Raw genomic sequence first — 27,285 nt, forward strand, 5'->3', positions numbered from 1 at the left:
CATTTATGACTGTTGTTTTCCTTGCCACAGATGTTGCAGTCATCCTCTGCTGTGAGCAGCCCAGTGTGGTCATCAGATGCCGCACTCCGTCACTCTTCTTCTTGGTCAAATAGCCCTTACACAGCCTGGAGGTGTGTTTGGGGTCATTGTCCTGTTGACAAACAAATGATTGTCCCACTAACCTGCTGGGATGTTGTGTTGTTGCAGAATGCTGCGGTAGCCATGCTGGTTAAGTGTGCCTTGAATTTAAAAAAAATCACAGACAGTGTCACCAGCAAAGCACCCCCACACCATCACACCACCTCCTCCATGCTTTACGGTGGGAACCACACATGCGGAGATCATCTGTTCACCTACTCTGCATCTCACAAAGACACGGTGGTTGGAACCAAAAATCTCAAATTTGGACTCATCAGACCAAAGGACAGATTTCCACCAGTCTAATGTCCATTGCTCGTGTTTCTTGGCCCACGCAAGTCTCTTCTTATTATTGGTGTCCTTTAGTAGTGGTTTCTTTGCAGCAGTTCAACCATGAAGGCCTGATTCACACAGTCTCCTCTGAACAGTTGATGTTGAGATGTGTCTGTTATTTGAACTCTGTGAAGCATTTATTTGGGCTGAAATTTCTGAGGCTGGTAACACTAATGAACTTATCCTCTGCAGCATCTCACAAAGACACGGTGGTTGGAACCAAAAATCTCAAATTTGGACTCATCAGACCAAAGGACAGATTTCCACCAGTCTAATGTCCATTGCTCGTGTTTCTTGGCCCACGCAAGTCTCTTCTTATTATTGGTGTCCTTTAGTAGTGGTTTCTTTGCAGCAGTTCAACCATGAAGGCCTGATTCACACAGTCTCCTCTGAACAGTTGATGTTGAGATGTGTCTGTTATTTGAACTCTGTGAAGCATTTATTTGGGCTGAAATTTCTGAGGCTGGTAACACTAATGAACTTATCCTCTGCAGCAGAGGTAACTCTGGGTCTTCATGAGAGCCAGTTTCATCATAGCGCTTGATTGTTTTTGTGACTGCACTTGAAGAAACATTCAACGTTCTTGAAATGTTCCATATTAACTGACCTTCATGTCTTAAAGTAATGATGGGCTGTCATTTTTCTTCACTTATTTAATTTAACTAGGCAAGTCAGTTAAGAACAAATTCTTATTTTCAATGACGGCCTAAGAACAGTGGGTTAACTGCCTTGTTCAGGGGTAGAACGACAGATTTTTACTTTGTCAGCTCGGGGATTCGATCTAGCAACCTTTCAGTTACTGGCCCAACGCTCTAACCACTAGGCTACCTGCCGCCCCGACACCATCACACCTCCTATTTGAGCTGTTCTTGCCATAATATGGACTTGGTCTTTTACCAAATAGGGGTGGTATACAGAAGATAGCCCTATCTAGTCACAACACAACTGATTGGCTCAAACACATTAAGAATGAAAGAAATTCCACAAGTTAACTTTTAACAAGGCACACCTGTTAATTGAAATGCATTCCAGGTGACTACCTCATGAAGCTGGTTGAGAGAATGCCAAGAGTGTGCAAAGCTGTCATCAAGGCAAAGGGTGGCTACTTTGAAGAATCTCAAATATGAAATATATTTTGATTTGTTTTAACACTTTTTTGGTTATTACATGATTCCATATGTGTTGTTTCATAGTTTTGATGTCTTCACTATTATTCTACGATGTAAAAATAAGGAAAAAACCCTGGAATGAGTAGGTGTGTCCAAACTTTTGACTGGTACTGTATATGCGGATACTACGCCCTGAAACCAACATGGAAACCTCTGCCAGGGCAACAGATCCTGGACTAGAGGGCATGCAAGAACATGTTGTTACAGGACTAATCCAGTGGCCTGGAGGCTCTCTCTCTGTCTCTCTCTCACACACACACACACACACACACACACACACACACACACACACACACACACACACACACACACACACACACACACGATAAAGCCTAGATAACGCTTCCATTGAAGAACACACAGGGAGGTGTTTCCACCTCACACTTTGAGTGACTATGGGCTCTGTCGGATGCTTTGAGGGGATAAAACCATATTAGCCACTGACAGTAACATAGGAAAACAGTGTTTGGGTTTCCATTCATTTGACCTCAACACCTGCAGTCAGTCAGGATTGAAGTGTTTAACCTTTGAAAATCCACATGTTATAATGTGAGGATCATTTGACGGACAAAGATAAAATATACTCACGTCTAGCATCTCAAAGTTCTAGACGCATATCCAAACCCCACTTACACCTGGCGGTGCGTCATACATTGTAGATATAAATGGGTCTCATTTCGACGTTTTCTTCGGATTCATTTGGTCAGTGGGGAGAGATAGTTGGGAGTTTATTCTATGTTGTGCTTGGGGTTGTGAGGGAGGGTGGTTTGGGGGTTGTGGTGTGTGTGCATTTGGTTCCATTGTGAATTCCCGGAGACCCTCCTTGCTTGCCATTAATGGCATATATTAGATTATATTCCATTAGCTAATATTACGGTAGCAGATAAGAGGAATGGCCACGCTGCGTAAAGACATTGCACAACCATGCAGGAGATGTGGCCCCCAAGGACTGCAGAGTTGAATTAATCATATGGACCCAGGGAGGGGCCCCACAGAAGCTGTTCAGTCGTGTGGCCAGTATTTTGTTATCTGTAACGCAGTCGACTGAAATACAGGTTGTGCACTGATGATGATTTGATTGTGTAGAACGCCGTCCTTCACCTACTGTGTGGCTTGGTATGAAATGCCTGGCCTTGCAGGTGTGAGGAATCACACACGCACACACTGAGGATGCCACAGACTGAAGTGTCGTCAGGCCACACTACTTGGTACCAACGATGCAGTGCTGTTGTCTGAGGTTCTGTCACAAGGTCAACACAGTGACTCACACAACCCCACCACCCAACTAACCCCCTCTCAGGAAAAGGCTGAAATTAAGACTTCCATTTGGGACAGAAGTGGTGGAGGGGGGGCTGGGTTGAGGGTTGCAAGAAGGGTATTTGTGGTGCCCCTCGTCACACCTAAAGAGCCCACTCACACCCATACACACACCACACTCACCTAGCAACACTTGCACACACCATGGTCTCACAGACCCAGGAGTGAGTGATGTGGGCCTTGCCTGTACCTGCCCCTCTCCCTCAGTAGTGTCAGTTTGGAGGGAACGGATGAGGAAGAAGGAGGGGGTGCAGAGGGCACCTGTACAAACCTCTCTGTCACACAGGTGATGGGAGCTTAGCAGGGGGACAAAGGATTTCACCTCACCCTCTCTGCCACAATGCCTTCATTTTTGTGACATTAACTCGGTTACATCATTAATATGATTCCCGTGTCAGACATGCAGACATAAATGATGAAATCAATGGCTTGTTCTTGTCATGTCAGGTCTATTAGATTTAGCCAAATGTTCTGGCATTGGTGGCTTTTTGTTTGTTTATCTGGATCTCTAAATGAAGAGTCAGCGGCTAAATCTGGCATGTAGCAAGTGTGAAGAGGGCAAACCATCGTGACCTCAACTGAAACACAGCCAGCTGAGACACACAGGGTATATTTAGCTGAGGGAACCACGTGAAGAGCATCAGGGTGCGTCTGGGTTAGTGGCGACCTGGTTTAAGACGTAAATCACACACACTTGGATCATGCAGATGATGGATGAGGAAATAAAGGTGTCTGGTACTGCCACTACCTTGCAGTGGAGCATGACTTGCACTAAAATGCATTAGCTTTATGCCAAAACGTGTTAGCAGATGACAGCTGATAGAACAAACCAGGCCGTGTGCGTGTGAAGGAATAATGGTTAACTGTTTTCAACACAATATGATTTGGCCAATTAGAATTGTAATTTCCGTACCACTACTTTTACTGTTCACACTAGATCAACAGGGTAACCCACTGGCACCTGTCTCAGAGCAATCCACCATCCTTTGACTTTGTTTTCTCTCACAATGGATAACCTGTAATTTACCCTTAGCACTTAGCAAGACTAGCAGAGTAACATGAGAACATGTGAAGAATCACAGTGTTTTCTTTGGCCAAGTTCATTGGACTTGAATGGAAGGAAGGGCTTCCCTTTCAGTGGAGGTGAGCCTTGTTTCCGTGGGCTCAGTGGGCTGTGGTACAACTATGGAGAGGATCAGATATCAGAGCGATGCTGGGCTGAGCATCAGAGCATCATACAAGGGTTGAGATTGGTTTTGGGGAGGTGGTTGAACTGTGTTATAAATGAGCTGGCAGGTTTTTACACTGATTTACCAGTGTGCAGTTATGTGCCAAAAGGTGCTGGAGCTTTGAATTCTTGTACCAATGCTGCCATCTACAGATGATAAAAGTAAATGCATGCAAGACACCACTACCAGACTGCCACTACCACTCACATCTGCCACCATTTCCACAATTCACTCTAACTTGTGTTATTCTTACAGTGGTTGCAGACAAAATACAGTTAACTGCCAAAAATAAAGGAACCGCCAACATAAAGTATCTTAATAGGGCACGTGTCTGGGACTACATCATTTTGATAAATTCCATCATTTTGTGTTTTGTTGATTGTGGTGGAAAACGCCGTCTCAGCTTCCGCTCCAGAATCAATTGAGATCTGGTGACTGAGACACACACACACACACACACACACCACTTTAAACCACTATGCTCCTTTGGGACCCCTCTTTCAAAGTCACTGAAATCTTTTCTTCTAGCCATGGTAGCAAAAATAATGGGCAACTGGGCATTTTTATATATGACCCTAAGCATTATGGGATGTTAATTGTTTAATAATCTCAAGAACCACACCTGTGGAAGCACCTGCTTTCAATATACTTTGTATCTCTCATTTACTCAAGTGGTTTTTTGGGTGGGCAGTTACCTGTATATTGGCACAATGCAAATATCTTAAATATCTCTCAGTTCATTTTATTTTCACACAAGCTTCCACCTTTTAAAAGAAAAAAAGGACATGCATGTTTTCCTAAAACACTTACTGAAGTAATGGAGGAAAACTGGATCAAAATATATCCCACTAAGCATTACCGTCAAGCGCTGTCTTTTTTTAATCCTGTCCAGACCAGCTGTCTTTTTTTATCCTGTCCAGACCAGCTGTCTTTTTTTATCCTGTCCAGACCAGCTGTCTTTTTTTATCCTGTCCAGACCGGCTGTCTTTTTTTATCCTGTCCAGACCAGCTGTCTTTTTTATCCGTCCAGACCAGCTGTCTTTTTTTATCCTGTCCAGACCGGCTGTCTTTTTGTATCCTGTCCAGACCAGCTGTCTTTTTTATCCTGTCCAGACCAGCTGTCTTTTTTTATCCTGTCCAGACCAGCTGTCTTTTTTTATCCTGTCCAGACCAGCTGTCTTTTTTTATCCTGTCCAGACCAGCTGTCTTTTTTTTATCCTGTCCAGACCAGCTGTCTTTTTTTAGTGTTTTTGGGGGGTGGGGCCCAAATGAGCCTTGATTTCAACGTCTACAGAAGTTTAATTTTGGTCCGGATCGGACCAAATCTGAACTAATCATAGACGTCTATATTTGGTTCAGATCTGCTCCAGTCTGGACCAGCCTTGATTTCAACATCCACAGACGTCCGGTCCGGACCAGCCTATATGGCACAAACATAGATGTCTATAATTAGTTCAGATTTGGTCCGGTCTGGACCGCACCAAATCTGAACCAATCATAGACATCTATGTTTCACAAGTTTGGACAGTAGAGTACAGTACAGTAGAGTACAGTGTAATGTACTGTACTATACTGAATTAAACACTACTGTACCGTACTGTATTCTACTGAATAAAACTCGACTGTCCTGTACCGTACTGTACAGTACTCTACTGTGCTAATTGTTTGTGATGTTCAAACTTGTGAAACATAGCCTATGATTCATTCAGATTTGGACCTGGTCCACACGGACCAAATGTGTACTTGTTTGGGGGCAGAGCTCATTAGAATAATACATAGCATGCTTTGCGAGTGTTTGTTTTTACATTTAGGTCATTCAGCAGACACTCTTATCCAGAGCGACTGACAGTCAGTGCATTCAACTAAGGTAGATCAACAACAACATATCACAATCATAGCAAGATAATAAACAAATCTGTAACCGTCCTTTACTGCAAATGTTATTGTTGTTCAAGTGGTCTGTTGGCTTATTCTGTAGGTTGGACTACTTTAAACATCATCGCTGCCAGTTATAAAGCTTTTGAATGTAGATAGGAGCAATAATACATATTCTGTTGCAATCTTCAGTTGTCTCCTCTTTCCTATATTATTGTGATATAATGCTTACTTCATTGAGAATGTATGTGCAGTTGAAATTTGTCCATAGAGTCGATGACCAAAATAATACATATTTTCAACGTCTGCATAAGACTTATTTTCAACGTCCATATAAGACATTGCTTCGACGTCCAGAAAATACGTATTTACAATGTTCTGAAAATACATATTTTCGACGTCGGAAAAAGATGTCTTATAACCTTTCATTCAGCACCTGAAATCCACTTGATGTCAACGTATGGAAAAGACGTCTTAAAGACGTCTTTTTAGCGTAATTTAGCTTACTGGGATTGTAAATGTATTTTATTTTTTAGAACATTTCGGTATTATTTGTCTAACTATGTGATTGAGAAATTGTCTCAGCTGAAGACCAAAAAGCTGAAACACAGCAAGATTGAGCTAATTGTGTTAATTGTGAATGTATGCATGTGTGTTTACCGCTGTTTCTACCAGAATGTGAATGAAGAAAGGCAACCATTACCCCCCCCCACCCCACTCACATACAACCCCTCCATCCACCCCACACACCCCCAACTCTAACTCCACCCTCATCACCTGTCAGTCATCCACGGGTCCCTGGGCTGAGGAACACAGGCCTGTCAGAGGGACCTCCAGCAGCCCTCAAAGAAAGAACCCCCCCCCCCCCCGCCAAAATAAGTAAAATTTAAGAAAGTCGGCCCTACTTTGCAGATCAGTCAGTAGATACCTGATTGTCACTCTGAGAGTCACAGCCTAATCCTATTGTGTCCTCTATAGGATTACTCTCTGTGGTCCCTCTCTCCCTGTGGCTGCGCGCGGGAGAAAAACCAGATTAAGGGGATTAGCTTGTATCCTCCTGACTTGTCAAGCTGGGATGTAAGGAACCATTGACTTCTGGGATATGAATGAGAGAAGTGCCTAAAAAAGAGGCAATGAAAGGCAGTGAACAAGAAAAATTCCTGAAAGAACAATGTGATTTGTTTGCTTTTGTTCCCTTTAACTGGGCTGAAAGGTTCAAAGGGCTTCCCCTGAGGAAAGGAAACCACCAAGCGCAGAGAGAGGGATAGAGAGAAGGAGAGGGAGGGAAAGATGGATGGAGGTAGAGAGAGAGAAAGAAAGGGAGAAAGAGAGAGAACTAGGGCGGGAGAAAGAAAAGGAGTAAGGGTGGGAAAGAGAGAGGGAAAGAAAAAGAGAGGGGGGACAGAGGAAAAGAGAGGAAGAGATCCATATCTCATTTCTATAACAAGCATGTAGGGCTTTCTTGTTTTTTGTACAATATTACATTAATGTATTGCCTTTATCATGTTCCTAGAATTGCACTATGCCAATTTTTACTATATTATTGTGATATAATGCTTACTTCATTGAGAATGTATGTGCAGTTGAAATTTGTCCATAGAGTCGATGACCAAAAAAAAGACATATTTTTTTGGTCATCGAAAACTATCTTTTGGTACAGTATTTGTTTCATTAGTCCATTGTTGATATAGTCCCAAAATGTTTTGCCTGTCAGCAATCACGTTTTCAAGATATGTATCTTTCAAAATACCTTTAATGTGGCCCATATGATGAAAATTACATCATATGATGCAAAATTACATAATATGATGCAAATTTACATAAAATGATTCAAAATGCATCATACTGGCCAGATTTCTGTATTTTGTTACGCACAGTTTTTGAGTCATTCATCGGTGGAAAATAAATAAGCTACAAAATAAATAGGCAAGTATTGAGACCAATTTATTACATCAGAAAAGGTCTCTTACGTAGACATCAATCTGGCCCTTTGCTCAGTAAGGTGAGACTGCATCCGAAACAGAAGGCTGGACCACAAGGGAAGCTGAGGTGCAGTTTGTGGACGGGACATTTTACCCTTCACTGCAGTAGTTTGCATTCTCCTGTGCTTTCTGGACTTCCTCATGCCTTCACTCAGCTCCTCCTTGGGTTTGAAAGCACTATATGGTGGAAGCATGGCAGAGGGAAGATGTTTTGGGTAGGGGCTGCTGATACACCCCCTACCCAATACAGGAGTAATAAATGCCTATTTTTTTCCTACATTTTTTTCAGGGGGTGCTGCAGCGCCCACAACATCCCTACTCCCCGTAGCTATGGGTAGAAGGTGCTTCTCCTGTGGGCGAGACGTAAAAATTCTAACGTAGTAACTTTTATTGGACCGCCATAAACAGAAATGTACCCACAAAATATTTCATTTGTTTACAAATGGTGACAATAAAATTAACCTAACACAAAAATAAGTGATCCACATAACAAATCTCTTGATTGACCATTGATTTACTGTAATTTATGAATAGAGTGTAAACAGTGATTAACAAATATAACAAGGTATAACAATATGAGCACTACTTACCCAACACCTTGACGTAACGGCTAAGAATCCCCCCCCCCCCGAATTCGCTATTCGTGTCAGTGGTGGGAGGGCGCCCATAAGGCCATCGGAGAGGCGTGTACACTTAAGAAGGAAGGAGGTAGTGCTCTTCAGAAGGAAGGAGGGAGTGTAGTGACCTTAACCCAACACCTAGCAACCTCATCAAGAGGTTCCAATTCTCTCGGTGTAACTGCTAAGGTATTGGGATGTCAGTCGCTGGACACGCGTTTGAGTCCTAGTCAGGGCTACCCCTCGAATTCACTATGGTGTTATTAAATGGGCACCCTATTCCCTATGGGCCAGGTCAAAAGCAGTGCACTATGTAGGGAATTGGGTACCATTTGGTACACAGGTACACTTTGTAATGGAGAAAATGTGCTTTTAATTAGCTGAATTCATTGATCACACACACACACCCTGACCGACACATCCCGTGTCTGACACAGCTCACTAATTGGTATTTTCAACAATCAAATCTGGAAAAGATCTGATGTGAAAGATCTGATGTGATTGGTCAAAATACCAATTAGTGGAAAAAATATCAGAATTGGGCTGCCTGTCTAAACAAAGCCATAGTGTACCACAACCAGAAACATACAATATTATACATTCAAAAAGTTGGCCCAACTAAATACAGTGCATTAGGAAAGTATTCAGACCCCTTGAGTTTTTACACATTTTGTTACGTGACAGCCTTATTCTAAAATGGATATCTATGCTGCAATAGTCTATGTGCCGGGAGGCGAGGGTCAGTTTGATATATCTGGTGTATGCTCCCTCTAATTCTCTCTCTCCCTCTCTCCCTCCCCTCCCGGAGGACCTGAGCCCTAGGATCATGCCTCAGGACTACCTGGCCTGATGACTCCTGGCTTTCCCAGTCCACCTGGTCGTGCTGCTGCTCCAGTTTCAACTGTTCTGCCTGTGGCTATGGAACCCTGACCTATTCACTGGACGTGCTACCTTGTCCTGGACCTGCTGTTTTTGTCTCTCTCTCTTTCTCTCTCTCCCGCTGTCTCGACCTCTGAATCCTCGACAATGAAAAGCCAACTGACATTTACTCCTGCAGTACTGATCTGTTGCACCCTCTACAACCACTGTGATTATTATTTGACCCTGCTGGTCATCTATGAACGTTTGAAAATCTTGAAGAACAATCTGTCCTTAATTGACATGTACTCGTACAATCTCCACCCGGCACAGCCAGAAGAGGACTGGCCACCCCTCAGAGCCTGGTTCTTCTCTAGGTTTCTTCCTAGGTCTCTGCCTTTCTAGGGAGTTTTTCCTAGCCACCGTGCTTCTACATCTGTATTGCTTACTGTCTGGGGTTTTAAGCTGGGTTTCTGTGTAGGACTTTGTGACATCTGATGTAAAAAGGGCTTTATAATACATTTGATTGATGAAATAGTTTTTCCCCCTCATCAATCTACACACAATACCCCATAATGACAAAGCAAAATATTAAACTCAGCAAAAAAATAAACGTCCTCTAAACTGTGTTTATTTTCAGCAAACTTAACATGTGTAAATATTTGTATGAACATAACAAGATTCAACAACTGAGACATAAACTGAACAAGTTCCACAGACATGTGACTAACAGAAATGGAATAATGTATCCCTGAACAAAGGGGGGTTCAAAATCAAAAGTAACAGTCAGTATCTGGTGTGGCCACCAGCTGCATTAAGTACTGCAGTGCATCTCCTCCTCATGGACTGCACCAGATTTGCCCGTTCTTGCTGTGAGATGTTACCCTACTCTTCCACCAAGGCACCTGCAAGTTCCTGAACATTTCTAGGGGGAATGGCCCTAGCCCTCACCCTCCGATCCAACATGTCCCAGACGTGCTCAATGGGATTGAGATCCGGGCTCTTCGCTGGCCATGGCAGAACACTGACATTCCTGTCTTGCAGGAAATCACGCACAGAACGAGCAGTATGGCAGGTTGCCTGCAATGACAACAAGCTCAGTCCGATGATGCTGTGACACACTGCACCAGACCATGACGGACCCTCAACCTCCAAATCGATCCCGCTCCAGAGTACAGGCCTCGGTGTAACACTCATTCCTTCGACGATAAAAGCGAATCCGACCATCACCCCAGGTGAGACAAAACCATGACTTGCCAGTGAAGAGCATTTTTTGCCAGTCCTGTCTAGTCCAGCGATGGTGGGTTTGTGCCCATAGGCAACGTTGTTGCCGGTGATGTCTGGTGAGGACCTGCCTTACAACAGGCCTACGAGCCCTCGGTCCAGCCTCTCTCAGCCTATTGCGGACAGTCTGAGCACTGATGGAGGGATTGTGCGTTCCTGGTGTAACTCGGGCAGTTGTTGTTGCCATCCTGTACCTGTCCCGCAGGTGTGATGTTCGGATGTACTGATCCTGTGCAGGTGTTGTTACACATGGTCTGCCACTGCGAGGACGATCAGCTGTCCGTCCTGTCTCCCTGTAGCACTGTCTTAGGCGTCTCACAGTACGGATATTGCAATTTATTGCCCTGGCCATATCTGCAGTCCTCATGCCTCCTTGCAGCATTCCTAAGGCACATTCACGCAGATGAGCAGGGACCCTGAGCATCTTTCTTTTGGTGTTTTTCAGAGTCAGTAGAAAGGCCTCTTTAGTGTCCTAAGTTTTCATAACTGTGACCTTAATTGCCTACCGTCTGTAAGCGGTTAGTGTCTTAACGACCGTTCCACAGATGCAGGTTCATTAATTGTTTATGTTTCATTGAACAAGCATGGGAAACAGTGTTTAAACCCTTTACAATGAAGATCTGTGAAGTTATTTGGATTTCTACTAATTATCTTTGAAAGACTGTCACGCCCTGACCTGAGAGAGACGTTTTGTTTCTCTATTTTGGTTAGGTCAAGGTGTGATTTGGGTGGGCATTTGAGATTTGTAGTTCTTTGTTCTTTTCTATGTTGGGTTTTATTTGGGATGATCTCCAATTAGAGGCAGCTGGTCCTCGTTGTGTCTAATTGGAGATCATACTTAAGTAGGGTTTTTTTCCACCTGGGTTTGTGGGAGATTATTTCTGAGTTAGGGTATGTTTCTACTCTGCGTCACGATTTGTTGTTTTTGTTCGTTCAGTTTATTTGTGTATGTATTGTAAAGTTTCACAGTGAAAATAAAATGTGGAACGACACACGCTGCACTTTGGTCCGCTTCTCCTTACGAGAATCGTGACAAAGACAGGGTCCAGAAAAAGGGACTTTCTTTTTTTGCTGAGTTTATAAATATATATTTTTTAAATTAAAATATTCATTTACAAAAGTATTCAGACCCTTTGCTATGAGACTCAAAATTGAGCTCAGGTAAATCCTGTTTCCATTGATCATCCTTGAGATGTTTCTACAACTTGATTGGAATCCACCTGTGGTAAATGCAATTAATTGGACATGATTTGGAAAGGCACACACCAGTGGAGGCTCCTCAGAGGAGGAAGGGGAGGACCATCCTCCTCAGTGAAATTTCATAAAAATAAAAATAGTGAAACATTAAAAAAGTTATCCTTTTTAGATAAAACTATACTAAATGTATTCATATGTCACAAAATAATTGGTTAAAATACACTGTTTTGCAATGAAGGTCTATAGTAACTTCAACAGCACTGTCTGGGCTAGCACCATGGTGTGGCCGGAGGACAGCTAGCTTCCATCCTCCTCTGGCTACATTGACTTCAATACAAAACCTAGGAGGCTGGTAGGCCTCACCCCTTCCATAGACATACATGGTAATTATGACCACTTCCAGAGGACATCCTCCAACCAATCAAAGCTTTTGCGGTATGAACTGACATGTTCATCCAATCATAGATGTAGGATCAGAGAATGAACCTAGTGAGTTGTATTGGGATTGTGCCACAGATCATTATGGGGGTTCTATGTTGAAGAATCCCTTTCATTCTCTGGGGTACACGGAAAAGGTGCGAATTAAAAGTGAGGGTCGACCTCTGCCTGAGATCAGTTTCATGAAGAAGGATGAAAAGGTGAGGGCGTTTAATACCAACTGGTATCAAATGTATTGCAGGTTAACAGGGAGCCTATCAACAAGCCGCCTGTAATTACACATTACGATGCTTTACATGCTGAACCTCTTTTCTGGGATGTCGAAAACAATTCAGAATGATTTGATAACTTCCATCACATCATCCATTAAAAGTTACATTAAAGAGAGAGGTTGACGCAGCACACTTTTTTTTGCGTGTGCTCAAGTAGGCTTTGCACTTTCCTCCGGTATTTATTTAGCAAAGATGATAACGAAGGTTACGCATGTAACCACGGTTATGTGAACTATATGGATCACTCCAATATATTGGTATCACTCCGCAGCGGAGGGATACATCCGAGGTGAGGATGTACAGATTTACTCCTGTGTACACCTGTGTCACAGCGGGGTTTCGCCCCTATATATAGACCCCATGGCAAGGATACACCTTCTCTACATCATTTTTGAGGCGCCTCTAGCACCGTAGAGGATTGGAGTGATCCATATAGCTCACATAACCGTGGTTACATACGTATCCTTCGTTATGTTTCACTATTAGAAATCTGACATGCTGTATGGGATGAAAACTAGACTATTTTTCTGTTTGATCAACTGTAGGCTACTAATAAGAGCGGCTGCATACAGGCATACAGCCTATGTGCCCTGTCCATCTGGTCAGGGTAACTAATTGGTAGCGTTATGTATTTATAGTCCATTTGTGTGTCAGGAAAAAATGTGAATGTGATCAAATTTAGATTATATTCAAAATTGAGCTGGCTAGGCTGCCTATACGTTTTTAATCCAATATTATTACCTGGAATTAACCAATCACCATAATAGTGATGGCAGATTTGAGTCATTTCTTACAAGGCCTACAGTTGCATAGGCCTGCATGATGCAAACATTCATAAAGCAAGCTCAGCCCTGTGAGTTCTGTTGTCTATCAGTTGTTGTCTATGTGTCTGGGTAGAGGAAATCCGCCTCCTAATCTAGTCTAAATTGTATTTATATGAACAAATATAAGGTAGCTGCAGTTTGAAAGGGTTCATCCCCCCAGTGTCAGGAGTTTTTTAAAACCATGTGACTTGATTAGGAAAAACTGGTCCCATCATAGCCCATATGAAACCATTTTACAACTGATTTATCACTGTCATACCTTATAGGGTCCAGAGTTTTCCTAGTTAGGTTAACATGGAAAAACTCCAGGCCTCAGGAGGGAAAAATTGCCCCACCGCTCTGGGACCTATGGTGCCACCAGTCTGCTTGCAGTTGTCAGTTATGGTCAGGTATGTGGATGATCAGGGCTTTATTCAGGAACGTTTCTTGAGCTACTTTGATATGTCAAGTGGGCGAGATGCGCAGTCTGCGTTCGACTTGATGAATTTTGAGATGTCTGAGTTTAACTTCATAGAGAAGCTCGTTGTCAAATCCTACGATGGCGCAGCTGTAATGGAATACATCTGCTATTTGTATTTAGCTAAGTGCCCTCATGTTCCCTGATTAAGAGGTGATGACTACTCCACTCCACTACCGTTGTCAACTTTCTCCTGATATGAACTGAAGCCATGACGTTTCATGTGCCCACTCATCCACTGGCACGTTGGGGTACTCACATCCAAGCACTGTGAGTACCCCTGTCAATTTTCTCTCATTACTGTATGTAGCGTCAATCACATATACACGCACACAATCACATTATTACACATCAAAGATTTTACTTCTTGCTTGGACTAACTCATTCTTAGCTCTTTTGTCTAACTGTGTAGTGTCTTGTGTTATTGTTTTTTGTGTTCCCAGTAAAATTCTGTCCTGCACTGGTCAAGCCTCTGAACACCTCAACTCATGCCTCATACCCTCATTTAGTCACTGCTGTGTTCCCTTTCCAACACTGTGTAAGTAGCCCTCTCATTCCCATTCCCCATAATATTGTACTGTAAATGTCTTTATTAAATGCTTTAGGTTAAAATAATTAGTCTTTGACAATTTTTGAAACAGACTTTCTGGTCTCCGTGTGTTCCGTGCCTATACCGTGGGCCTCCATTATTCTTAAATGGAAGAAGTTTAGAACCACCAAGACTTCCTAGAGCTGGCCGTCTGGCCAAACTGAGCAATCGGGGAGAAGGGCCTTGGTCAACAAGGTGACCAAGAACCCAATGGTCACTCTGACAGAGCTCCAGAGTTCCTCTGTGGAGATGGAAGAACCTTCCAGCAGGACAACCATCTCTACAGCAGTCCACCAATCAGGTATTTTTGGTGGGGTGGCCAGACAGAAGCCACTCCTCAGTAAAAGGCACATGACAACCCGCTTGGAGTTTGCCAAAATGCACCTATAAGACTCCAGACCATGAGAAACAAGATTCTGGATTCCAAGCATCACATCTGGAGGGGACCTGGCACTATCCCTACGGTGAAGCATGGTGGTGGCAGCATCATGCTGTGGGGATGTTTTTCAGCGGCACGGACTGGGAGACTAGTCAGGATCGAGGGAAAGATGAACGGAGCAAAGTACAGAGAGATCCTTGATGAAAACCTGTTCCAGAGCACTCAAAACCTTAGACTGAGGCAAAGGTTCACCTTCCCACAATACAATGACCCTAAGCACACAGCCAAGACAATGTAGGAGTGGCTTCGGGACAAGTCTCTGAATGTCCTTGAGTGGCCCAGATAGAGCACGGACTTGAACCTGATCGAACATCTCTGGTGTAACGGCTCTCGTTGGTGGTAGGAAGAGTAGACCAAAGCGCAGCGTGGTACGTGTTCATGATTATTTATTAAACAATGAAACACTAGAACAAAAGAAACAAAACGAAAAGCCAACAGTTCTGTCAGGTAACGAATACAAAACAGAAAACAACTACCCACAAACACAGGTGGGAAAAGGCTGCCTAAGTATGATTCCTAATCAGAGACAACGATAGACAGCTGCCTCTGATTAGGAACCATACTCGGCTCAAAACAAAGAAATACAATACATAGAACGCCCACCCCATATCACACCCTGACCTAACTAAACAGAGAAAAACGGCTCTCTCAGGTCAGGGCGTGACATCTGGAGAGACCTGGAAATATCTGTGCAACGACGCTCACCATCCAACCTGACAGATCTTGAGAGGATCTGTAGAGAAGAATAGGAGAAACTCCCCAAATAAAGGTGTGCCAAGCTTGTAGCGTCATACCCAAGAACACACTGCCAAAGTTGCTTCAACAAAGTACTGAGTAAAGGGTCTGAATATGTTATATTTCCATTTTATATTTGTAATAAATGAGCAAACATTTCTAAAAATTTTTGATTTGTCATTATGGAGTATTGTGTGTAGATTGATGAGGGAAAAAAACTATTTAATCAATTTTAAAATGGCTCCCGAGTGGCGCAGCGGTCTAAGGCACTGCATCTCAGTGCTAGAGGTGTCACTACAGACCCTGGTTCGATCCCTGGCTGTATCACAACCGGCCGTGATCGGGAGTCCCATAGGGCAGCGCACAATTGGCTCAGTGTCGTCCTTGTTAGGGGAGTGTTTGGCTGGGGTAGGCCGTCATTGTAAATAAGAATTTGTTCTTAACTGACTTGCTTAGTTAAATAAAGTAAAACATATATAATAATAAGGCTGTAACGTAACAAAATGTGGAAAAAGTCGAGGGGTCTGAATACTTTCCGAATGCATTGTATATACAAGATCAGTATATTTGTGTGTAACTATTGAATAATGTTTGAAAGGGAGACAGTCCAGGTAAAAGCAGTCCTGCTGTTTGTCATTTATTGTAAAAGGGTTCTGAAGGGATGTTGATGTTGTATTTTATGCGCATTTCAAATGGCTGTGGTTCAATGACGTTGCATTAGTTCATCGCATGCTGCCTGAGTACCTACTGTATATCCAGAGACAATATCATGCATATGCTTAAAACAAATTATTATTATTGTTATTATTATTATAAAACTCATCAAATTGGAGGCATTATGTTGAGAGCTGGAAAAACATGGTATTGAAATGCATCTGCGCTTCCTCAAAACTGGCTTAACTACTGTAAGTATTCAGCTGCATTAATATATTTTTCTAAGAGGTAATTCTGCACTGCAAGAATCGTTTTCTTATTCCTGCAATAGTATAGGCTACCTGAGTATATCCGGCGTCTCTCTTTGGGCGTACAGTTGTGTACGAGTGTTTATGGTTGATGATGATGCGTAGCATGACCCAGAAACTGGTTCATGTTGCCCCAACCCATTTTCCCTCGAATGGTTTGTTCCCACACTTGGGACTGACTCTCTATTGGTTACACAGACCGTTGGCCTCCCATCCTATTCTAACCACCTCTCGACCGGCTTTGTATTCATGTTATCTGATGAAATTGCTGTACAATATGATCTTGTTGCCATCTAATGCACATTCAGATGTCATAAATCAGCAGTGCAGAACTCTCCCTGTCCTGTGCCGTGCCTGGATTGTATTACTGTTGATGATGTCTGGAATTGTGCATGTACACCCTGGCCCATCTACTGTTGCTAGCCCTAATTCTGACTTGTGCTCTGATATCTGCTTCACTGATTTCTACTCTTGTAAAAGCCTGGGTTCTCTGCACGTTAATACTAGAAGCTTATTACCTAAAATGGATCAGTTGAAAGTGTGGGTTCACAGCTCCAATCCAGATGTGTTGCTCATTACTGAAACGTGGTTAAGAAAGAGTGTTTTGAATGCTGATGTTAACCTTTCTGGTTATAACCTTTTTGGGCAAGACAGATCTTCCAAAGGTGGGGGAGTGGCAATCTTTACCAAGGATCACCGTCAGTGCTCGGTTGTATCCACCAAGTCTGTCCCCAAACAATTTGATTTGCTGGTTTTAAGCAAATAGCTCTTTGTTGACTGTTGCTGGGTGCCATCATCCTCCATCAGCACCGGCCTGTACCCTACCTGCCCTAAGCTCTCTCCTGGCCCCTTACACTAAGTCCGAATATGTCCTGCTATGTGACCTAAACTGGGACATGCTTAAACCACCTGACCAAGTCCTAAAGCAATGGGACTCCCTAAATCTTTCTTAGATTATCACTAATCCCACAAGGCATGCCTCAAACACCCAGAAAAGGCTACTCTCCTCGATGTTATCCTCACAAATAATCCTGATAGGTATCAGTCTGGTGTTTTCTGTAATGACTTTAGTAATCACTGTTTTACAGCCTGTGTTCGTAATGGCTGCTCAGTGAAACGACCTGTCCTGATTTGTCATAGATGCTTGCTAAAAAACTTTAATGAGCAAGCCTTCCTTCATGAAGTGGCCTCTGTAAAATGGTATAGAATCAGCTTGATACCCTCGGGTATTGTTAACAAACACGCCCCCATAAAGAAAATGAGAATTAAAAACAGGTTCAGCCCCTGGTTCGACCGTGATCTTGCAGAGTTACTCCACCTCAAGAATTGCATTTGGCGAAAGGATCGGCACACGCATACTCAAGATGACTGGCTATCGTTCAGGCAAATGAGAAATAAGTGCACTCAGGCAATCCGGAAGGCCAAACTTAGTTACTTTAAGGAGCTGTTCTCTCTCTGTGGGTCTAACCCCAAGAAGTTCTGGAAAACGGTTAAAGACCTGGAGAATAAAAACAAAAAGCACATGGCTGAGCTCTTTAATCAGCACTTAATTAAGTCAGGATTCCTATTTGACTCAGCCATGCCTCCTTGCCCGTCCAACATTTCCTCATCTCCCACCCCTTCAAATGCGACTATCACCGTTGCTTCTCCCTCTTTTTCCCCTGCCCCGCTACAAAGTTTCTCCCTGCAGGCAGTCACAGAGTCCATGGTGCTAAAGGAGCTCCTTAAACTTGACCCCATCTGGGTCAGATGGTTTAGACCCTTTCTTCTTTAATGTTGCTGCCCCTATCATCGCCAAGCCTATCTACAACCTTTTTAACCTCTCTCTCCTTTCTGGGGAGGTTCCCATTGCTTGGAAGGCAGCCACAGTTTGTCCTTTATTTAAAGGGGGAGATCAAGCTGATCCTAACTGTTATAGGCCTATTTCTATTTTGCCTTGTTTATCAAAAGTGTTGGAAAAACTTATCAATTATCAACTGACTGGCTTTCTTGATGGTATCCTCTCGGGTATGCAATCTGGTTTCCATTCAGGTTATGGATGTGTCACTGCAACCTTAAAGGTCCTCAATGATGTCACCATTGCCGTTGATTCTAAGCAATATTGTGCTGCTATTTTTATTGACTTGGCCAAAGCTTTTGATATGGTAGACCATTCCAGGGGTCTTTTAGCCTGGTTTGCTAACTACCTCTCTCAAAGAGCGCAGTGTGTAAAGTCAGAAAATCTGCTGTCTCAGCCACTGCCTGTCACCAAGGGAGTACCCCAAGGCTCAATCCTAGGCCCCAAGGTCTTCTCAATTTACATCAACAACATAGCTCAGGCAGTAGGAAACTCTCTCATCCATTTATATGCAGATGATAGTCTTATACTCAGCTGGCCCCTCCCCGGATTTTGTAATAAATGTCCAACAAGCTTTCTCTACCCTTAACCTCGTTCTGAACACCTCCAAAACAAAGGTAATGTGGTTTGGTAAGAAGAATGCCCCTCTTCCTACAGGTGTTATTACTACCTCTAAGGGTTGAGAGCTTGAGGTAGTCACCTAATACAAGTACTTCGGAGTATGGCTAGACAGTGCACTGTCCTTCTCTAAGCACATATCAAATCTGCAGGCTAAAGTTAAATCTAGACTTGGTTTCTATATTACGGAGACATCATTTATAGGTCGGCAGGTAAGGGTGCTCTCGAGCGGCTAGACACCTTTATTTGGGGAGTTTCTCCTATTCTTCTCTACAGATCCTCTCAAGATCTGTCAGGTTGGATGGTGAGCGTCGCTGCACAGATATTTCCAGGTCTCTCCAGAGATGTTCGATCAGGTTCAAGTCCGGGCTCTGGCTGGGCCACTCAAGGACATTCAGAGACTTATCCCAAAGCCACTCCTGCGTTGTCTTGGCTGTGTACCTGTTGGAAGGTGAACATTTGCCCCAGTCTGAGGTCCTGAGCACTCTGGAGCAAGTTTCCAACAAGGATCTCTCTGTACTTTGCTCCGTTCATCTTTCCCTTGATCCTGATTAGTCTCCCAGTTCCTGCCGCTGAAAAACATCCCCACAGCTTCACCGTAGGGCTGTCATGTGCCTTTTACTGAGGAGGGGCTTCCCTCTGGCCACTCTACCATAAAGGCCTGATTGGTAGGGTGCTGCAGAGATTGTTGTCCTTCTGGAAGGTTCTCCCATCTCCATAGAGGAACTCTGGAGCTCTGTCAGAGTGACCATCGGGTTCTTGGTCACCGCCCTGACTAAGGCCCTTCTCCCCTGATTGCTCAGTTTGGCCGAGCAGCCACCTCTAAGAAGAGTCTTGGTGGTGATGGGTTCTGACTTCTAAACTTGAAATATTGTTAATCATCAGGTAGCCTATGGAAAGGAGAAGGGTCACAGTCTGGTTTCTACACCAGAAGTTTAAGGTTATCTGTAGGAGGAATGTATATGGTTGCGGTCACTAATAAGGGTAGAGAGCTGTGGATTAGTGAGGAATGGGGGCCGAGGTCAGGTCAGGTCACATTAAGAGAGAAGGAACAGTTTATTACCTGCATCACTTAACTTCGGGCCTAGCAATGAATATGTAATGTTTAGAGGGAAGGAGGAGACTTCACCCAAATTGGGGTATATATAAACTTCTGCTGGTGGGAACATGTCTTTGTCTGTTCAGCTGTCTGACCCATTGGGTGAATAAACTTGGTTTGAGGTTTTATAGTTGTCCGTCTGTTTTTACCCTGTTATTTAGAACCTCTGTTATTTAGAACAGTATCGCAGCAGCTCTCGCGCTATCGACTGGTATTTCAAACAATGAATAGGCAGAAACTGATCTTTTTTTCTTCTCCCGGACAATTGGCCAGCACTATTTTTATTTATTTGCTTTACATTTTTTGCGTTGGCCAAAAGCAGGCTATTACCAGCTAACGGAAACCCTGGTGTGTGTACCTTGATTCTGTACTGGAGGGAATTGATATCAGGTTTCTCGTTGCTGCTGCTGTCAAGATGTCTGTGGACATTTAGAGTTCTATTGGATTGGGCTTTGGTTGAGTCAAGCTATATTAATCTGTACTTGTCTCAACATACTGTGGTAGATAAGAGAGCACATTTGTGACCCGTTACAGAAAGCTGACCGTATGTCGCTCGTCACCGCTTCACAGGAGGCATTTGAACGAAGGCATTTTTGTAGAAATGCCTTCTTGAAAATGTGAACTTTCGTGTGCCTTAATAACAAGAGAGAATGCCAAGAGTGTGCAAAGCTGTCATCAAGGCAAAGGGTGGCTACTTTGAAGAATCTAATATATATTTTCATTTGTAAAAATGTTTTGGGGTTACTACATGATTCCATATGTGTTATTTCATAGTGTTGATGTCTTCACTATTATTCTACAATGTCGAAAATAGTAAAAAATTAAGAAAAATCCTTGAATGGGTGGGTGGGTGTGTCCAAACTTTTGACTGGTACTGTACATTCTGAAGAAAACAAACAAACTAACAAACAGTGGAGTATTTAAGAAGTACTACAATGTGGACAGTATCAGAGAGACTGTTACCACAGTTCAGTGAATGTCAACCTTTAAGGGCTACAGTGAAGTCTGATCTCTCACTATGGAGGTTGAACAGTGTGATAGGAATGTAGAAGCGGTCAGTGTTTCCATGCTGGATAAACTTGTTGGGGTACATCTCCATGATCTCAGGCCTAAAGGAACAACAGAGAGTGAGTGAATGAGTATGATACGACTATACTGTGTAAGTGTACTGTACGTGCAATATGAGGGTATTTAGTATGAGTACATGGTAAACGGTGCATATGAGTGTGATATAATTACGAGCTTCAGAACTTACCACCTCATGAAGTTGAAGCCGTGAGCACAGAACCAGGATGTTGTCATATGTGTCAACCTTGAGCAGATCCCTGTGCATCGTGTCAAACACCAGGCCCCTGGAACCAGAGGGTGGCAGGACAACTTAACAGAACAGTGTATATGTGTGTGAGATAGAAGGGACAGCCATCATCTCTAAAAGGACATACTAACTGAGATGTTTAATTTTTAACCTGGGCCAGACCGGGGGGAGTATTTTCTCAAACCCTAAGTTATTATTTTGAAATAATATCTGTGAAATGAATTCAGCTCAAACCAAATACTGTTCGATAACATAAAGAAATAGAGTTTAATAGAGTCATACAAATATATAAAGGTATTAATGAGAATTTTATTTTACAGTGAGGGAAAAAAGTATTTGATCCCCTGCTGATTTTGTACGTTTGCCCACTGACAAAGAAATGATCAGTCTATAATTGTAATGGTAGGTTTATTTCAACAGTGAGAGACAGAATAACAACAAAGAAATCCAGAAAAACGCATGTCAAAAATGTTATAAAATGATTTGCATTTTAATGAGGGAAATAAGTATTTGACCCCTCTGCAAAACATGACTTAGTACTTGGTGGCAAAACCCTTGTTGGCAATCACAGAGGTCAGACGTTTCTTGTAGTTGGCCACCAGGTTTGCACACATCTCAGGAGGGATTTTGTCCCACTCCTCTTTGCAGATCTTCTCCAAGTCATTAAGGTTTCGAGGCTGACGTTTGGCAACTCGAACCTTCAGCTCCCTCCACAGATTTTCTATGGGATTAAGGTCTGGAGTCTGGCTAGGCCACTCCAGGACCTTAATGTGCTTCTTCTTGAGCCACTCCTTTGTTGCCTTGGCCGTGTGTTTTGGGTCATTGACATGCTGGAATACCCATCCACGACCCATTTTCAATGCCCTGGCTGAGGGAAGGAAGTTCTCACCCAAGATTTGACGGTACATGGCCCCGTCCATCGTCCCTTTAATGCGGTGAAGTTGTCCTGTCCCCTTAGCAGAAAAACATCCCCAAAGCATAATGTTTCCACCTCCATGTTTGACGGTGGGGATGGTGTTCTTGGGGTCATAGGCAGCATTCCTCCTCCTCCAAACACGGCGAGTTGAGTTGATGCCAAAGAGCTCCATTTTGGTCTCATCTGACCACAACACTTTCACCCAGTTGTCCTCTGAATCATTCAGATGTTCATTGGCAAACTTAAGACAGGCATGTATATGTGCTTTCTTGAGCAGGGGGACCTTGCGGGCGCTGCAGGATTTCAGTCCTTCACGGCGTAGTGTGTTACCAATTGTTTTCTTGGTGACTATGGTCCCAGCTGCCTTGAGATCATTGACAAGATCTTCCCGTGTAGTTCTGGGCTGATTCCTCACCATTCTCATGATCATTGCAACTCCACGAGGTGAGATCTTGCATGGAGCCCCAAGCCGAGGGAGATTGACAGTTCTTTTGTGTTTCTTCCATTTGCGAATAATCGCACCAACTGTTGTCACCTTCTCACCAAGCTGCTTGGCGATGGTCTTGTAGCCCATTCCAGCCTTGTGTAGGTCTACAATCTTGTCCCTGACATCCTTGGAGAGCTCTTTGGTCTTGGCCATGGTGGAGAGTTTGGAATCTGATTGATTGATTGCTTCTGTGTACAGGTGTCTTTAATACAGGTAACAAGCTGGCGTAACAAACATGGCGGCCTCAGATACAGCGTGTTTGTATATCAATTTGCTCAGGCAAAAAATATGGATATTTCTGTGCATGTGCAGGATTTTACTTTTTAATTAGCTGAGTGTCGACTCCGCTGCCTATGTAGCTGCTGTGCTGAGTGGTCCACTGCCGCTCCCCCTTCCTTTATCGCCTTTGTCTGGTCACTGGTGTAGCCTACAAACTTCATGTTGTACACAAAACTGTTTAATAAACTATTGCATTCCCTCAATAGGCTATTAATCATAAGCACAATGTCCTACAAACTTCATGCTGTACACAAAACTGTTCTATTGCATTCCATGCTTCAGTAAGCATAAGCACAATTTCATGTTATTTTTCATAAAAAAAGGAGGGGAGTAGGCTACATGCAGCTATTTACATGTTTTACACAAAATACATTATCAACATGTTCATACAAACTTTGTTGTCAGTATTGCAAACATAAGCATGACACAAACAGGCAGTCTAGCAATTTCATGTTCTTCTTAGCTGCTGAATTACATGCAGCTATTTACTCGCTATGATATCGGCATATAGTGCCTTCAGAATTTCTTCCAATCCCTTGACTTTTTCCACATTGTTTGTGTAACAAAGTGGGATTAAAATAGATTTCATTTTCATCTTTTAACAACGATCTACACAAAATACTTTGATGTCAAAGTGGAAGACAAATGTGATTTAAAACACTAATATATTTTGATTTAGATAAGTATTCAACCCCCCTGAGTCAATACATGTTAGAATCACCTTTGACAGCGATTATAACTGTAAATCCAGGTTTGCAAAGTTTATAAAAGCTTTGCAAACCTGGATTGTACAATATTATTATTTTTACAATTCTTCAAGCTCTGTCAAGTTGGTTGTTGATCATTGCTAGACAGACATTTTCAAGTCTTGCCATAGATTTTCCTGCCGATTTAAGTCAACACTGTAACTAGGCCATTCAGGAACATTCAATGTCTGCTCGGTAAGTAACTTAAGTGTATATTTGGTCTTGCGTTTAGGTTATTGTCCTGCTGAAAAGTGGATTTGTCTCAGTGTCTGAACTAGGTTTTCCTCTAGGACTTTGTGCTTAGCTCTATTCCTTTTATTTTATCCTAAAATCTCCAGTGTATATTTGGCCTTGTGTTTTAGGCTATTGTCCTGCTGAAAAGTGAATTTGTCTCCCAGTGTCTGTTGGAAAGCAGACTGAACCAGGGTTTCCTCTAGGATTTTGCCTGTGCTTAGCTCTAGTCCTTTTCTTTTTATCCCCAAAAAACGGCCTAGTCCTAGCCGATGACAAGCATGCCCATAACATGATGCAGCCACCACCATGCTTGAAAATGGTGTGACTCTGTGATGTGTTGTGTTGGATTTGCCCGAAACATTACACTTTGTATTCAAGACATGAAGTTCATTTATTTGCCACATTTTTTTTCAGTTTTACTTTTGTGCCTTATTGCAAACAGGATGCATGTTTTTAAAGATTTTTTATTCTGTAGCTCAGTTGGTAGAGCATGGTGTTTGCAATGCCAGGGTTGTGGGTTCGATTCCCACGGGGGGCCAGCACAGGAAAAAAAATGTATGAAATTGTATGACATGTATGCATTCACTACTGTAAGTCGCTCTGGATAAGAGTTTTTGCTAAATGACTAAAATGTAAAATGTAAACTGAGATTAGGAGCACTCCCTTTAAGAGTGTGCTCCTAATCTCAGCTCATTACCTGTATAAAAGACACCTGGGAGCCAGAAATCTTTCTGATTGAGAGGGGGTCAAATACTTATTTCCCTCATTAAAATGCAAATCAATTTCTAACATTTCTGACATGTGTTTTTCTAGATATTTTGTTGTTATTCTGTCTCTCACTGTTGAAATAAACCTACCATTAAAGTTATAGACTGATCATTTCTTTGTCAGTGGGCAAACATACAAAATCAGCAGGGGATCAAACACTTTTTTCCCTCACGGTACCAGATAAGTTGACTGAGAACACATTTTATTTTACAACAACAACCTGGGGAACTGTTACAAGGGAGAGGAGGTGGGGATTAATGAGCCAGTTGGAACAACATAAACTTAATTACTAACTGATGTAAACGTGTGATGTCAGCCAGGCAGACCTGGTGGGGAAGGCAGGGTCATAGACAAAGTTGAGCATCTCCTGTGGGTAACCGACGTGGACAAGACATTCCACGGTCAGGTCAAACCCCAGCAACTCATACTCAGGTGATTTATGCACTGCAGTAAGCAGGGCTAGAGATTCAGTTACTGTAGTACAGAGTAATATACTCACTGGGACAGAGCTACAGTGCAGTCTCTCAGTGTTCATAGAGAGGGAGACAGATTTATGTGGTGAGAGTGACAAATCAAGTTATAGGGCCTACACACTGGAACATAGGGAAGGATTTATACGTGTCCTCTGTGGACAGTTGAAATTAAACTGGTATGGATATGTTAAGTGAATAACATACCCATGCAAGTACACACACGACACACAAACACACTAAGAGCAGGCCTGGAAAGTGCTTTGACTGCACTGTCAATAGTTGCCATGGAAGCAGATGACCTGTAGCGGTTGGCATGTCAAAAATCCTTTAGTTCCTGGCTCTAGTCATGTCTCTCCATGTTGGTTTGGTTCCAAATAATCCATAGTTATATCCAAATAGCGACGTTTTGTTTGTGCGTTCAAGACACTATCCGAAGGGTAACGAAGGGTGACGCGCGGACGCGTATCGTGACAAAAAATGTCTAAATATTCCATTACCGTACTTCGAAGCATGTCAAACACTGTTTAAAATCAATTTTTATGCGATTTTTCTTGTAAAAAAGCGATAATATTCCGACTGGGAAACCCTGTTTTCGTTCAAAGACTCAAAGTTGAAAATGGAGTCGTCTCGTGCACGCGCGCGCCCGTCTCATTGTTCTCAGATCGACCACTTACCAAATGCGCTACTGTTTTTCAGCCAGACTGCAAAGTCATCATTCAACGTTCTGGCGCCTTCTGAGAGCCTATGGGAGCCTTAGAAAATGTCACGTTACAGCAGAGATCCTTTGTTTTGGATAGAGATGACAATGAAGGCCAAGAAATGGTCAGACAGGGTACTTCCTGTACAGAATCTTCTCAGGTTTTGGCCTGCCATTTGAGTTCTGTTATGCTCACAGACACCATTCAAACAGTTTTAGAAACTTTGGAGTGTTTTCTATCCAAAGCTACTAATTATATGCATATTCTAGTTTCTGGGCAGGAGTAATAACCAGATTAAATCGGGTACGTTTTTTATCCGGCCGTGAAAATACTGCCCCCTATCCATAACAAGTTAAGACACTAACAGCTTACAGACGGTAGGTAATTAAGGTCACAGTTATGAAAACTTAGGACACTAAAGAGGCCTTTCTACTGACTCTGAAAAACACCAAAAGAAAGATGCCCAGGGTCCCTGCTCATCTGCGTGAACATGCCTTAGGCATGCTGCAAGGAGACACGAGGACTGCAAATGTGGCCATTAAATTGCAATGTCCGTACTGTGAGACGCCTAAGACAGCGCTACAGGGAGACAGGACGGACAGCTGATCATCCTCGCAGTGTCAGACCACGTGTAACAACACCTGCATAGGAGCGGTACATCCGAACATCACACCTTTTGCTCCCGGGGTGATGGTCGGATTCGGGTTATCGTCGAAGGAATGAGTGTTACACCGAGGCCTGTACTCGAGCGGGATCGATTTGGAGGTGTAGAGTCCGTCATGGTCTGGGGCGGTGTGTCACAGCATCATCGGACTGAGCTTGTTGTCATTGCAGGCAATCTCAACACTGTGCGTTACAGGGAAGACATCCTCCTCCCTCATGTGGTACCCTTCCTGCAGGCTCATCCTGACATGACCCTCCAGCATGACAATGCCACCAGCCATACTGCTCATTCTGTGCGTGATTTCCTGCATTACAGGAATGTCAGTGTTCTGCCATGGCCAGCGAAGAGCCCGGATCTCAATCCCATTGAGCACGTCTGGGACCTGTTGGATCGGAGGGTGAGGGCTAGGGTTCATTCCCCCCAGAAATGTCCGGGA

At 43.1% G+C, this 27,285-nt stretch overlaps 1 protein-coding gene across 1 annotated transcript in view; it reads left to right on the forward strand.

The window, feature by feature from the left end:
- Positions 1-4,578, forward strand: part of LOC106606289 (F-box/WD repeat-containing protein 4) — a 39,472-nt gene extending 34,894 nt beyond the window's left edge. The window contains exon 7 of the mRNA XM_014202440.3: positions 31-4,578. The gene's annotated coding sequence lies outside the window, so the exon portion shown is untranslated. The remainder of the gene's footprint in view (positions 1-30) is intronic.
- The last annotated feature ends 22,707 nt before the right edge of the window (positions 4,579-27,285 follow it).

This window comes from Salmo salar, chromosome 01 (assembly GCF_965601325.2).
Source record: "Salmo salar chromosome 01, fSalSal1, whole genome shotgun sequence".
NCBI classification, from domain to species: domain Eukaryota; kingdom Metazoa; phylum Chordata; class Actinopteri; order Salmoniformes; family Salmonidae; genus Salmo; species Salmo salar.